Source organism: Talpa europaea, assembly GCF_964194135.1.
Source record: "Talpa europaea genome assembly, chromosome: 6".
NCBI classification, from domain to species: Eukaryota; Metazoa; Chordata; class Mammalia; order Eulipotyphla; family Talpidae; genus Talpa; species Talpa europaea.
In genome coordinates, this window is record NC_140072.1 from 105,359,325 (window position 1) to 105,374,793 (window position 15,469).

Sequence of the window (15,469 nt, forward strand, 5' to 3'; positions counted from 1 at the left end):
TTAATAGGCAGTAGCTCCCACATCGATGTGCCTAAGGAAAGGCAGTAAAAGTAGACCAAGTGAAAGAAACTCTAAAGAAAAAGTTTCAAAAGAAAGAAGACTCATGAGTGAGCAGCTCAAGTAATGTCAAATAAAATAAAGGCTAAAAAGAATTCTAAAAATCCAAATCCAAAAACATTGTGAATCACTGTAGGAGTGAAATTCTGATTGCAGAAACAGTAAAGGAGAAAAGAGGTAGTAAGAACAGAGATAACAGAAAGAGGATTAAGAGATAATGGGAGAAATTTGCAGGACTATAAGGAAAAGCAAATAAAGCATCAAACAGAGTAATTATACTATGACAAAAGCAAGGGATGCTAAAGGAACAGGTAAGATGGTGACCTAACCAGACAGTGGCTAGAGAAAAAAATCCCAAATCAAAGAACATTATCCCCACGAGCTTGACATGGAAACATGTGAACATAAGTTTAAGCAGCAGCAATGATAACATGGTATTTTCAATTTTTTCTCAAAAATATGTTAATTCATAAAAAGCAATAGAAAATGTGCATGGATATATAACTATACACATTATTCATCTTTAATCTCATCAACTCATTAAATTACATGTTGTATTTCATTTCATGTGTGAAACACTGACTGACACCCAGAGTACACTGAACATTCAAGTTCTGCTCCTCTCATACATCCCCATGCTCTGTTCCCAAGAAGAAGCAGTTAGTTGGTTTGCTTTTAAAATCAATTTGCCAATTGTCCTTATTACTGTGATATGTAATGAAAATTATATAAACAGCATATCAGGGAAAATGTACCATTTCCATGAATACTAAGTCTAATTATTGAAAAAGTTATTTAAAACATGACATTTTGAATAGGGCTATAAAGTTGATATAGACAAATATAAATTACTGAGAGATATTATCCAAAAGACTTTCTTTTTTCTTTTCCCTTTTTTTTTTTTTTTTTTTTGGTGGGACCCTCGCAGGCGGCAGGGGAACAAATCGGGGCTGCAGAGTCTGCGGGCAGCCTCGCAGCCCAGTGCTCAACTGCTGCACCACCGGGGAAGCCCTCCAAAAGACTTTTTAAAAAGAATTTTACAAAGAAAACTTTGTAAAAATCTCTACATTTGCTTTCCTTTTTTCATCCTCCGTCTTGAATGTGTGCTTCTATTATTATTAATTCTTCCCTATATGTTTTCCTTTTGTTATTGAGGTAACATTGGTTTACAAAACTGCATATGATTTAGGGGAATACATTCACAACTCCTCAGATGTCACTGCAGGGACAATAATGTATTATTGGTGTGGATTATATAATCAGCCTGTATCTTCACGAAGAAAAAGTGTAAGTTCCACATCAAATATTTAAAAAAAAAAAGTTTATGTCTTGAATAAAAAAGCTTCAGGTATATTTGAATCATTTATTTTATGATTCCATGCTTTAACAAGAGTTTTCAAATAAACAACCAACAGCATTAGACAAGTATTTCTTCAATAGACACACATACATACACACACACAAAGGCACACACAAGAAGTTACAGTGCCTACATAGATATTTTATTTTTTGTCTTCATTTTCTTTTGTGTATTTACTTATATATAAATGAACTTAAATTTCGTGTAATAAGAAAACTATTTTTAATTACCCAAAAGAATAATCACATAAATGCCTAGAGAAACACAAAGTTATTTTGCTAAAAATCAATATAAGAGGCTTCTTGAAAGGAGCAAAAAAATACATCACTGGTCACATGTGACAAAATAACAAATTTCATACCTTAAACTTAGAAGGTCAGCTTTAATACTGTGTAATATCCAGATCCAATTTACATTCCTCTGTCAGTGTAATATATCACCAATGCAGAATATAATTATAGCTTATTTTAAGTTTTCATTTTCACCTATCCTTAGCAAGGTGACTAAATGCTTAAAATGAGCAGTTCTATGGGGGACTACAAAGCAATTAGCATGCCCTATAGGGCAAAACAAACATACACTCACACGCTATTCAATGGACTATCCACAAAAATTATACAAAATCATACAGTCAAACAAGGAAATCAAGAACTAAATAATATTCTGACTAAAAATCTACCCAACTTCTAAATACAACCACCATTGTATAATTTCCAGGAATTAACTTTTATTAAAGAAATTACAGATCTAAAACTAGTCATTTATTCCCACTTCTAATATTAGAAGAAACAGTAGAGTAACAAACTGAGTGGTCTATTCTTCTCTTCACTTTTTAGCTGTAACATAGCCAAAGATATACAATGTCTAGAGAAACTATTCTAATATGAAAATCAGATGAACTGCAATGATGAGAAATAAAGGAACTACTCAAGAAATGTGAGTTCTTGATATTTAGATGAAAGAATAGTAAGAGAACATGGATTTGAAACAACATAAACTAAAAAAAAATATACTAATATGTAATCTGATCCAAACTTAAGTTCACTATCAAATAGTTTAAAACACAAAATATCAGTAAGTTTCTTAACAACAGTTTCTTTCTTTTTTTTTAAAAAAATTTTATTTATATAAGAGCCGGGGTACAGGCCAGATGTTCAGGAGTGTGAGAGGATTCACCAGAGACAGAGTGGGGAACAGAATAACAAAATACACTGCTGAGGGGACTGACAAAATACACTGCTGAAGGGAGCAGCAGGTGGGACAGGAGAGGTCGCCTGGCCATGTGGGTTGCTTGGAGGCTGGCGGGGATTGAACCAGCACTACAGAGGCTACGGACAGCTGTGCTCAACCACCTGCGTCACCAGTAAGTTTCTTAAAATCAAATCTGACCACTTTATGTTATTTCAAGAAAGAACCAACTGAATTACTCATTTTAAATATAGACACACAATATATGAGCAAAGAGAAATTATGGTCACATTTCAAGTCTTCCATCAGCTTTTCTCATCTTAAATACTAATAGTAAGCAAAGCAGTCCAATAAATTTATTAGTTAAGCTGACTGCTACCTTCACTCCTAACGATCTCTTCAAAAAAGTTGCCTATTCTGTAACAAATGCAATGATTTCATCTCTCAAGGGTCAATTCAAGTTTCCTTCCCCATTCTTATTTGATCACTGGGTTCTACTACTTTGACCCCAGGAATCACTAAAGTTACATGAATTTCTCTCTTGGAGCAAAGGCTCTCAAACAATTTCATCACAAGCAGAGTTGGTACTGCTACACCATTCATTTATTCATTCATTCATTTTTGCTTCTGCTACCCACACTCAGAAAAACTGCCTTTCTAAAAGGACAACACACTCCTCTTGCCAGTGCCCACCCCACTCTCTCGGGATCATTCTAGGTGATTTGCTACTCCCTTGTTTTCGAATACTTTTGCTCAATAAGTTTCAGGAAACCAAGTTTTCTGGGTTCCCCTGCCCACTGGCCACTCTAAGCTTTCCTGACTTCTCCCTTTCTGGAACACATACAAGTGCTGGCATTCCTCAGGATTTGTTCTGGACACTCTTCTAGCTCTTTATATACATACATCCCACCCTTGGCTCTTAGCCATTCTCAGAACTTTGTGTACAACCCACATAAAATTCACAGTAAATATTTACACTCCACTTTCCTGAGTTCCAGACTCACATATCCAACCACTTTCTTTATAAGTCAAGCTGTGCAACTGAGACATTGCAAAGTTACATGTTTAGAGGACATTTTGATTATCTTTTCCAAAGTCCATGGAGCAAACTAACTTTACGCTCCTGCCACACTCTTTCCCCACCTCAGGGTCTCTGCTGCCCAAGAGGGGCTCAGCCCAATGCCAATGCCAAAGCCTCTCTTAATTACTTCCTTGTCCTTTCGGTCTCCTGTACTTCACCACCTCAGAAAGATATTCTCTGACCAGCTTGCATGTAAAAGATCTTTATAGATCAGTCCCTTATTTTTTTCATAATTGAATTGATGCCATCTTTTGTTTAACTTACTTGTTTTCTAGGTCTCTCTCCCATATGCCTTTTATTACTATGGTGCTAGCCAGCATCACATATGTTGCATGAGTGAATTAAGATATACATCATCTACCATACTCAAGTGGCGTGTTACCAGTATACTACGTACTTAAGGTCTTAATTAGCTATGAGCTGGTGGTGTCATTTATTCTTTAGAGTACACTAAATGATGTTTTACAAATGGAATCTCAGCAACTTAAGGACAAGGAGAAGCCCTTGCACCTCTTCTTGTTTTCCAAAAGGAAGGTGCATAAAGACACTCAAAGTACTTGACCTTCTATTCTGAAAAATGAACGGTAAAGGCTCATGCATCTTACTTCATATTCTTTAATTTCCCTATTCTTTTATTACTATTCAAATCTACTTCACATGCATTCCAATACACTTTTGAGTCTCATTTGAAGGTTCCACAGAAATAAAATACATTGTCACCCTCAGAAATTCACAGCCTGATGGAGAGAGCAGCCATACCTAGAGAGACTCCAGAACGTGGAGGCTCAAAACAAGTGCACAAGGAAAATTAAATAAATAGCTTATCTCCAGATCTGTGCTATCCAATAGGGTAGCCACTAGCAACATGAGGATATTTAAATTTAATTAAAATTCAATTCCTCAGTCACTCTAGTCACATTTCAAGTGCTCAATAGTCCCATATGGGGCACACTGAACAGCACAGACATAGAGTATTTCCGTCACTGCACAGAGTTTTAGTGGACTTCTGTTCAAATGAGCCTAATTTCTCTTTATCGCTGCAGAGGCACTTCAAGTGACCTCAGTGTTTCTAATCTAATATGGATGTTTGTTCCTTTTCTGTTTCCTTTTATGAATTTTAACATATGAAAGACATATGAAAACTGTATTTCTTTCTGACATATATTGCCCCTCTAACAAAAGAACTAAAACTCCCTGGCCCATATGGATGATAAAGCTGAGCACGATTCTATGTGGTTTTCTGAAGCATAAAAATTAAAGCTTCCATATTATCCTCAATATATCATGCCTCCCTCTGTAGTAAGGCCTCTATGTATAGTTATTTTTTTTTTTACATATTTATTTCAGGAAACACTAAGACAAAGAGCACAATATTTTAAATTCTCTAGTCTGAGGAATAAACCTTTAGACTCATTGTATGCAGTGAACTAAGTTACTAGGGACTTCAGTACCTCCTGGTTAAATACAGTGCTGAAATTATTTATCTTTGCCAAAGAAACCAAAGTATTCAGTAAATAACTTCATACTGATCGCTGTCATAGATTTGAACACATATGGTTTACATTCCCGGAAAATACTTATCATTGAAAAGAAAGGACATTTCTTATATTTCATCTTTACATCCATGATAAACTGTGTAAGTTTAGTAGTATTTTTCCCAAATTGTATGACAACACTATCTTTTGTTGCCTTTTAAAAAGTAAACTGATCTTTTCAAATAATTAAATTTTCAGTCACATAGTCTTCCTTTTATGCCTCAATATCAAGCTACTCTACTTTGAAAATGAAGATTTGAGACCTGATATTACACTGTGACTGAGTTTACATTTTAATAGAAGCTTTTTAAATTAATCTTGGCCATTCAAACAGCGATTTATATTTTAAAAAGACTGGGAGATAGATATTTCTAAATAGACTGGGAGAACTTTACAATTCTAGGACCGTTCAGGTCAAGTATAAATTGAGCTACACAGTTCTTATTCACCATGTACAGAAAATATGTATTTCTCTGTTAAACGCAATTACTATATTTTCAATGTAATCTACTTTCATTGTTAACCTTGCATTCAAAGTCAAAGCTTTTAAGATACAGGTAAAGTTAACTTTGAAACTAGTAATTATGACACATTTTAATACATCTATAAGCCAAAAAGAAGCTACAGCATGAATGACAATTCACAAAAGGGAAGGCCTCCTACCAGTGGGACACATTTAGTCTCCTCGAGTCCTCTGTGACACCAGTTTTGGAAGGACTGTGGAAGCATTGGAAAGTAATGATTTGCCCTTTAAAAATATTAACTTAGTACTTATTTTAAAACATTAATAGTTATTTTCTTCCAGGGCATTTCTTCATTAATATTTCATTCATGTTAGCGCACTATGTAAAAGACAGCAAAGTGGTGTAAAATTAGAGGGTATTTTCAACAAATAGTTTTTTAATAAGCAATCTTAAGTGTCATAATAGTTACGAATCCTGAATAATTTAGACATAAATAACACAAGGCACATCCTAAGACATACAGCAGTATCTAGATACAGTAGTAGTATAGTAGGAGGCATCCCAAGTGGCGCAGCAAGTTGAGCGCAGCACTGTGAAGCTGTCCGCAGCCTCTGCAGTGCGGGTTCGATTCCCAGTGGCCAGGGAGATTCCCACATGTCACAGCAGACCTCTCCTGTCTCACTCACTGATCCCCTCAGCAGTGTATTTCAGTCAATCTGCCTGTTCTGTTCCCCACTCTGTCTCTGGTGAATCCTCTCACGCTCCTGCGCCTGACTGGACCCCAGTTCTTGTATAAATAAATAACTTTTAAAAAAAAGTAGTGTATTAACATTCTACCTTGTACTTTTTGACTTTTTATTGGAAAAATAACCTGAAAAAAAAAATGCTAATAAAAAGAACATCTGAGAAAAATTTTGTATTTTTAAAAAAGTGCATTCCAGGGCCTCCCTGGTGGCACAGGCAGTTGAGCACAGCGCTGTGGAACTGTATGCAGCCTTTGTGGCATGGGTTCGATCCCGGCCCAGCTGGAGAGATACCCACATGGTGCAGCAGACCCCCCCTTTCTCCCCTGCTGCTCCCCTCAGCAGTGTATTTCCGTCAGTCTACCTGTTCTGTTCCCCCCTCTGTGTCTGGTGAGTACTCTCACCCTCCCGCACATCTGGCCTATACCCTGGTTCTTGTATAAATAAATAAATCTTTTTTAAAAAGTGCATTCCACTGGTATTTTTAACCAACCCAGGGGATGTTATAGGATTTTCTCTGAGGCGTCATATTGCAGATTCCCTCATTTTGGTTACAGGCAGTCACGTTGACGGCCACCGAGGACCACTGCTAGAGCATTGATGAGACAGCCCTTGTAGTTCTCCCTTTTTGTTACTCAATAGCTGGAATAAAGCCCACTCTCTCAGTCTCATGCCACCAGGAAAGCAAGATATGGCCTCCCTGCTAAAGACAGCCTCACTTGCTTTATTCTGCTCTCAGGACTCTTGTTGGAATGTTCACTGATCCTCAAAGTTAAAAAAAAAATATTCATTTCAGACTTTATTTCTTTGATATATTCTCTAAGTCCTGAATATAACTTTGAAACTAATATATTAATTATAAATACATATATAGTAAAATTAAAATGAAAAGAGGAAAAATAATAAAGCCAAACTTCAGGATAGTGTTATCATAGGATAGAGGGAGACTCAGGATGTAAAATTAAGGAGGGCTGTGGGGACGCTTCAAATGTACAGAGCAGGGGTCTGTATCTCACTAGTAGGCAGGCAGAAGCTTATTTTACTGTTATGACAAAAACAAAGAGCCTTTTCCATATGATTAACACCTTCTAAAAATAATTTAGAAAGTCATAGCATTAGTAACTTCAAAATTCTTAGTCTTGACTTATACTTCAGATTATATTAATAGCAATAAGTACATTATTTTCAGTGTTTTCCACAAGCTTTTCAAGTCCTATCCTCGGATATATTGATATGACAAAGTATATTGATCTTACTGTTTGTTACAAGCTTTTCTTTCTATCTTCAACAACTCCAAAGTTAAGTGCTTCTACTGACTTCATGTTTGCCAAAGCCCAGAAATGAAAGGAAACTAGATTGCAAACATGACACTGATTAAATGGTAAAAATGATACAGAGATTGTTCAGCTGCTTTGCAGTAAACAGATTTTAATACACACTTTGTAAAGTGATATTTTTCAAAGTTATTAACTATTAACTGAATCAAGCCTAGTTTGAAAACCTCCTTAGAAATCTCCTAATAAAAACCTTAGTGAGAAGATATTTCTTATAAACTTCGTAAAGTGTACATTAACCAGGGGTAAAGAAAATAATGTCTAAAAGTACAAAACACAAAGACCTAATAAGACTAGCTTATCAGAGACAGAAATCTTATCCTTGACAGCAACATTAAATTGCGAAAATGAAGATGTATCCTATAACTAATTTGCTATATTCATAGTGGGGATGAGCTTAAATGCCTGATATCAATCATAATCATGTTAGCGTCTACCTTTTCTACATTTCCATCTCAACATATTCGATAGCTAAACATAATTGCCAACTGTGTCAAGATCTGCTAAAATTATATTTGAGGATTTGAAGTTAGTCTTTTCCCTACCATTCCAAAATAAATAACTGTGTCTTTTAGATCAAAACTGTCACTAAGAATATTGAATAATCAATAAAACTTCAAACAGAGTAATATTGTAATCTTCAAACCAACTTCATTAAACAAGGCAACAGTTTGGTGTTTAATGCACTGATTTTCACATAATTCACCATTTGATAGTAAAAGGTTGAAATGGCTCATAATTGATAGAATTTCAGGAGTCAATGAGTGACTCAAAAAAAAAAAAATAGTGTGTATTTTCGGGCAGGGGGAGATGGGAAAGGAGAATCCTACTTTTCCCTTGACTTTTTTTTTTTAATAATAAATTTTATTTTTATATTCCCCATACAATTGCAACCCCCTTATTTTGACCCCAATCCCTCCCCTCCCACCCCCTACCCCCCATAGAGTGTCTCTGGTTCATAGTTTTTTGTTGATTTTGATTTTCACTTGAAGTAACTCTTAATCTCAAACCAGCATAGGAGAGTTATCATTCACAGAGGCCACTGATACCTACTTTTAGCTCTACTCACAGACATTAAAGAATTTTAAACCTGATTTACTTAGTAATAGCACATATCCAACAGATTTCAGACACTTAAAAAAGTGAGAATTCCTTCTTTCAGAATTTAGTCATACACTATATATTAAAAAGAAAACATGAAAAAAACAACTATCAGTGGATACATCATAACTACAAAATACAAAAGATTTAATCAGAGACCTAACTACAGCATTTATAAGTATAGCCAAGTCATTCATCTAATTACTACAATGCACACTGAAATATTTCAGTCTTCTCAATTTTCTCACTACATAAAGTGTCACAACTGCAGAAAAACTTCCCCAATGATAAGAATTTTATCCTTCCTTCTCATTTATCAAGACCAATTCATAGAAAACATTCACAGCACTTATGATGCCTGGTAATATATTCTAGAACTGTTGATTTGGGAGGAAAATAATTCCACAAGTTTTTTCTTAAAAATAACATTCAAGTGCAAGACATACAGCATTAATTCTCAGTATTTATATGTGGATAATGAAAAATCATATTCATTATAACATACATGAATCCCTAGAGAAAACCCTTTCAGTTTTTCTTTGACTATCATATTTATCTATTCAAATATGATGATCAAAAAAAAAAAAAAAAAACGGGGAGGGGGGAAGGGAACATCTTCCTATTTATAATGAAAAGTCATGAATATGAATATCTCCAGTCAGTGTCCAATGGCTGCCAGACAAACTGGAGTGTTTACGCCAACATACATTTTTACTGTATTACTTTAAAATACCCTTTTCCTATATTTAAATTCCATATGAACAATACCCAAATTTGCTTATTCTTTACTCAAGCCGACATCTAAGATAGTACTTGTAAAATAACAGGCACTCAATAATGGATTTTTTAATAGAATACATTTAGCTGGTATAGGCAGATTAAGCTATAAACCAGAGTTCCTCTGGTTTGACTAGCTGTCAAATTCCTAATTCAACTTAGTTTTTAACAATAGCTAAATAAGACTAGAAGGCTAAAATTAAATGTCATCACTACAATAAACAGATCTTTAGTACATACTTTCTATATACTAAACTTGGTAAAGAGGTAGATAAGACACATGCAATCTCTAGTCTCATGTTCAAGATTAGCTTATAGCTTGGAAAACAGATTGTAGGTGGTGAAATGTGATTAAAAAGATAGAACTGGAATATGCTAGATTCTTCGTTCATTCTTCATACTGCTAAGTTAAACCACACTTGGATGTCTCCACAGCTAGACATGAAAAGTAGTAGTTTGTTCTAAATACTTGTGTGATCAATGATAATACTTCAGAAACATCAAATAAAATACTAATTGAGAAAATATAGGAGATTTTGATCATCTTTTTTATCATTAATTCACACTCAGTTTGTCTTTCTAGTCCTCAAAATACATATATACATAATAAATGCACATATGCAGATTTATTTTATGCAGACATAAGCATTCAATTAATATACAATAAGAAGTTAAAAAGGACCTACCTTAAACCCTTATAGTTCCAAAATTCTGATTCTACCACTGCTCAGACATTTCATAACTTCTGCTTGAAATCATTCATTTAGAGAGTGAACTATGAAAATGTTGCCGTGTATAGGACATGTAGTTAAATTTGGATTTCAGATAAACTACAGTTTCTCAGTCAAATATGTCAGAAATTAAGATTTTACTGGGCATCCTGTATTTTTTTTTTTTTTTTTTTGCTAGATCTGGCAAGAGTGAACTATAATTGTATCCTATAAAGATACCATTCCCAGTAAAGGAAAAAGTTAAAGGTATTTTACCTGCTATATCAAACAGAAATCAGTGAGTATACATACAATATCAAAATTCAACATGAAACTATGACACATTAAACTGATAGTTTCTTTTTTAAAAAAAAATCATAAAAATTAAATTTGTAGAAATTCTGAGAAAAAAATTTGGACAACAGAGTATCATTCAGTAATACAAAAAGTACTACTGAAACTGTATTTCTTCATGTATATAAATATTAATGTACTCCATTTTTACCTTGAGAAGTTGTTGAGGTATACCAGCTATTTATTTACACACACACCATGAAGAAAGTACTAGATAGAAATGACAGATTAATGACGGCTATTTAATGAAGTAACATGCCCTGATGATATTCAGATAGATGAATTACCTCACAGGATTACTAGTCAATGATACTCGGAGGGACTCCAGGCATGTGACAAGTCTCTCATCTGCAGCTCCCATTTTCAGTTCGTGGATAAATTCCTGAGATGAAATCTGTCGACTACTCTTAAGAGTTCCCTGTAAAATAAGCAGTAATAATAAGTAATTCATGTTGGGTGAAGATTTTCCATCAAAATAGTAATAATTTACATTAACCCATCTTTCATATTAACAAATGCACACAACTATTCTGTGTATTATCTTGAGGAGAAAATTCCATCCATCTCCCCATAAAACTAAGTCTATAATTCATGCAACTGCAAAAAATAGTGAAACCAAAAGGTTTGCCACATAAACTTTCAAATTCAAAATATCATAAAAACAATGAAGTATATATCATAGGAATTATCTATCCATAGGATACAGTAACTTGTTTTAGTCACACACAAAAATAACAACTCAATACAATAATGATTATTAAAATGACTATTCTAAGCACCTAGAAAAAACTCGATCATTCAATGATCACTAAACACTTAGCTCTAGGTACTTTATTAGACGCAAAGATGATGAAAACCTAAGTCTGGAAGGAGAAACACAGGCAAGGAAATAACTTTGCAGTGAATTCTAATTCCTGTAACAAGGCACTCAAGGAACCAAAAGAGGAATACCTAACTGGCAAAGCAGATAAGGAAAGTCTGAGTAATAAGAAAAGGTAAGAGTTAGGAAGACAGGGCCTCCCTGGTGGCATAAGGGATTAAGCACCACACTATGAGACAGTCTGTAGCCTCTGCAGCACAAGTTCAAACCCCGGCTGGCCAAGTAGAAACCCACATGGTGAGGCAGACCTCTCCTGTCTTGCCTGCTGCTCCCCTCAGCAATGTACTTCAGTTGGTCTGCCTGTTCTGTTCCCCACTCTGTCTCTAGTGAATCCTCTCACCCCCTGCATCTCTGGCCTGTATCCCAGCTCTTGTATGCATAAATAAATAAATCTAAAAAAAAAAAAAAGAGGAAGACAGAAATATCTTCAGGTTTTTTGCATAAAATGCATGTGTACCCAAAAAGAAGAACAAAAGCATATACAAGTGAGAATAGGGGTCCAACCATGGGCCCCAGTATCAAGATCACCACTACAAATTAGCCTTTGCAGGGGAGTTCTGGGTGGTTCACTTGAACAGCAGTATGAAACATGGTTTAGAAGAGTTAAGAGTTGACTAATATTCAACAAACATTAAGAGTCTACTAAGTATCAGACATTGTTCTAAGTGCTGAAAACAATACAGTAATACAGTACATAAGAGACAAAAATCAATACATGTACAGTTTTATTCTCTGCGGGGAACAGTCAAGTGAGTTAGACCGTGTGACAATTAAAACATGGTGCACTGTAGACAGTATAAGTGTTATAGAGGAAAATAAAAATAAAATAGGCATAAAGAGTGCATAAGAGGTGGGATGCAATTTCAAATCAAGTAGTCAAAGCCAGCCTCACAGGAAAATTTTGAAGGTCTCAAACTTTAATTTAGATAAAGGTGTGAAGGATGTGAGAATATCTGTGCAGATATCTAGGGGGAAAAGCTGTAATGGGGGCCTCTCTGGTGGCACAGGGGTTAAAGACAGCACTATCAAGCTATTGTCAGCCATTGCAGCAGGAGTTCAATTCCCAGCCAGCTGTGGAGCAACCCACATGGCCCAGTAGACCTCTCCTGCCTCGCCCACTGTTCCTCTCAGCAGTATATTTCAGTAGATACTCCTGTTCTGCTCCCCACTCTCTCTGGTGAATCCTTTCACCCCCTACACCTCTGGCTTACACCCCAGTTCTTGTATATGTAAATAAATAAATCTTTAAAAAAAAAAAAAAAAACCTGTAATAGAGGAGTTTCATAGGTCTTACGGGCCTCTTAAAGAAATGACTGACTGATGAGAAACATCAGAAGCAGAAAGACCTATTAAGAACATAGAGGAAATGATGAGGATATCACACTAACAACAAACTAGAATTATAGCTATTAAAATTACAGATTACAAATCCATAGGAAGGAAAAGAATTGCACATTCAAAAGTATATTATCAGATCAAGGTAGTGATAGAAAAGGTTCCTTGCTTTGCTCCTGGGAGAACAATCTGAAATTTAACCAGAGGAGCTATAATCAGATGACCTAGGGATAAGCCAGAGCACTTCTTGGACATTAGAGATCAACACTAACTGCTGATACACAAGGAAGTGGATTGAACTCAACAACTACAAGGCACAGAGTGACCAATTAGAGAAGAAAACAAAACCCTCCTTTCCGCTGTCTCCAGGAAACCCATCTGAGTTCCAAAGACATCATAGGCCCAAGGTAATGTTTGGAAAACAAGCCTACAAAAAAAGGAGACTCAAAAAAGAAGGCAGGAACAGCCATAGTATCTCAGATAAAATAGACTTCTAGCTAAAAAATGTTAACAAGAGACAGGGATAGACATTATATAATGACCAAGGGGTCAATAAAACAGGAAGACATTACACTCATCAATATATGCACCAAATAAAAAAAAGAGCATCAAAATATATAAGGCAACTATTAAATCTGCAGACAGACACTGGTATTAACACAATAATGGTAAGGGATTTCAACACCCCATTTTGATCAATGCACAAAAGAACCAGACAGAAAATAAAAAAGGCAATAATACCCTTAGGCCACATAAAGTTAGCAGGTATTTATAAGGCACTGCACTACAAAAAAAATGGTAAATACACATTTCTTCAGTGCTCATGGAACATTCTCCAAGATAACCACATGTTGGGTCACAAAGCAAGTGTCAAAAAACTCATAAAATCTGAAGCCATATCAAGTATCTTCACTCCTAGGTATCTATCCAAAGAGCACGAAAATACTAATTCATGCAAAAGGAAATCTGCATGCATATGTTTACAGCAGCTCTATTTACAATGGCCAAGATACGTAAACAAATGTCCTAGAACAGATGAATGGATCAAGATATGTGCATAGACATAACTGAATACTATTCAGTGATTGAAGAAGATAACCTCATGACATCTGTGACAACATGGGTGGAACTGGAAAATTTTTTCTAAGCCAGTGAGCCAGGCAAGAGAAATACCACGTTTTCATTTATATATGGAATCTAGAGAAACTAAACAAAGGATCAGAAAAAAGAAACTGTAGACTGACCCTTGAGAGTTGACTAAGACACTTCAGAGGGGAGGGGGAAAAGTCAAAAATGGGGGAGAAGGGAGGAGAGCATGGTGGAATGTGGTGGAGGGCCATTTCCTGGTGGTAAAACAATGGTGAATGCACCTGAGGAGAGAAACCCTATCTTGTGAAAAATTATACAAGGATGTTTTTAAAAAGCTCATAATTAAAAGAAAGTATCATCTCTGATCACAATGGTATCAAAGGAGATCTCAACCATGAAAAGCAGGAAAAACCACAAATCGGTGGATACTCAATATACTATGAGTGTATATTGGACTAACAACCATTGGGTTAATGGGGAAATCAAATAATGAAAAAAGTACCTGGAGATAAACAAAAATGAAGACATGAGCTACCAGAATTTCTGGGATGCAGCAAAAGCCGTACTAACAGCAATATAGGCCCACATTAACAAATAAGAAAGAGCTCACCTTAAGAAGCTAGAAAGAGATGAACAAATGAAACCAAAAGCCAGTAAGAAGACAGTATAAAAATTAGAGATCTAAAAACAAAAATCAAAAATTCAGTCCAAAGGTCAATGAAACCAAAAAGTTAGTTGTTAAAAACAATGAAATAGACAAATATCTAGCAAGGTAGGCTCACAAAGTGGGGGAGGGGGAAAAGAGAGAAAACACTAATAAAAAGACACGAAAGAAAAGTTGCAATGGGCATCCACAAATACTAGAGGATCATAAGAGACTATTATTACCATTTATAAGCCAATAAATGTAATCTAGAATGGACCAATTCTTAGAAATATACCACCTTCTGGGCCTTCCTGGTGATGCAGCGGGTTCAGCACAGTGCAGTGAAGCTGTTCGCAGCCTCTCCAGTGAGGGTTCAATTCCCAGCCAGCCAGGGAGATTCCCACATGGCGCAGCAGACCTCTCCTGTCACGCCCGCTGCTCCCCCTCAGCAGTGCTTTTGGTCCGTTTGCCTGTTTTGCTCCCCACTCTCTGGTGAATCCTCTCGCCCTCCCGTGCCTCTGGCATATACCACAGCTATTGCATAAACCAAAAATAAATCTTAAAAAACAAAAAGAAATATACCACCTTCCTAGACTAAATTTACAAGAAACAGAAAACCTGAGCTACAACTACAAGCAAAAGAATTGAGACAGTCATCAAAAGTCTCCCAAATAGTAAAGAGCCAGGAACAGATGCTTCCACTACTGTGTCCTGCCAAACCTTCAAAGACAAATAAATACCTTCTTCTCTAACTCTTCCCAAAAACTGAGAAGAAAGAAACCTCACATTTTAGGACACCAACATTACTTTGATAC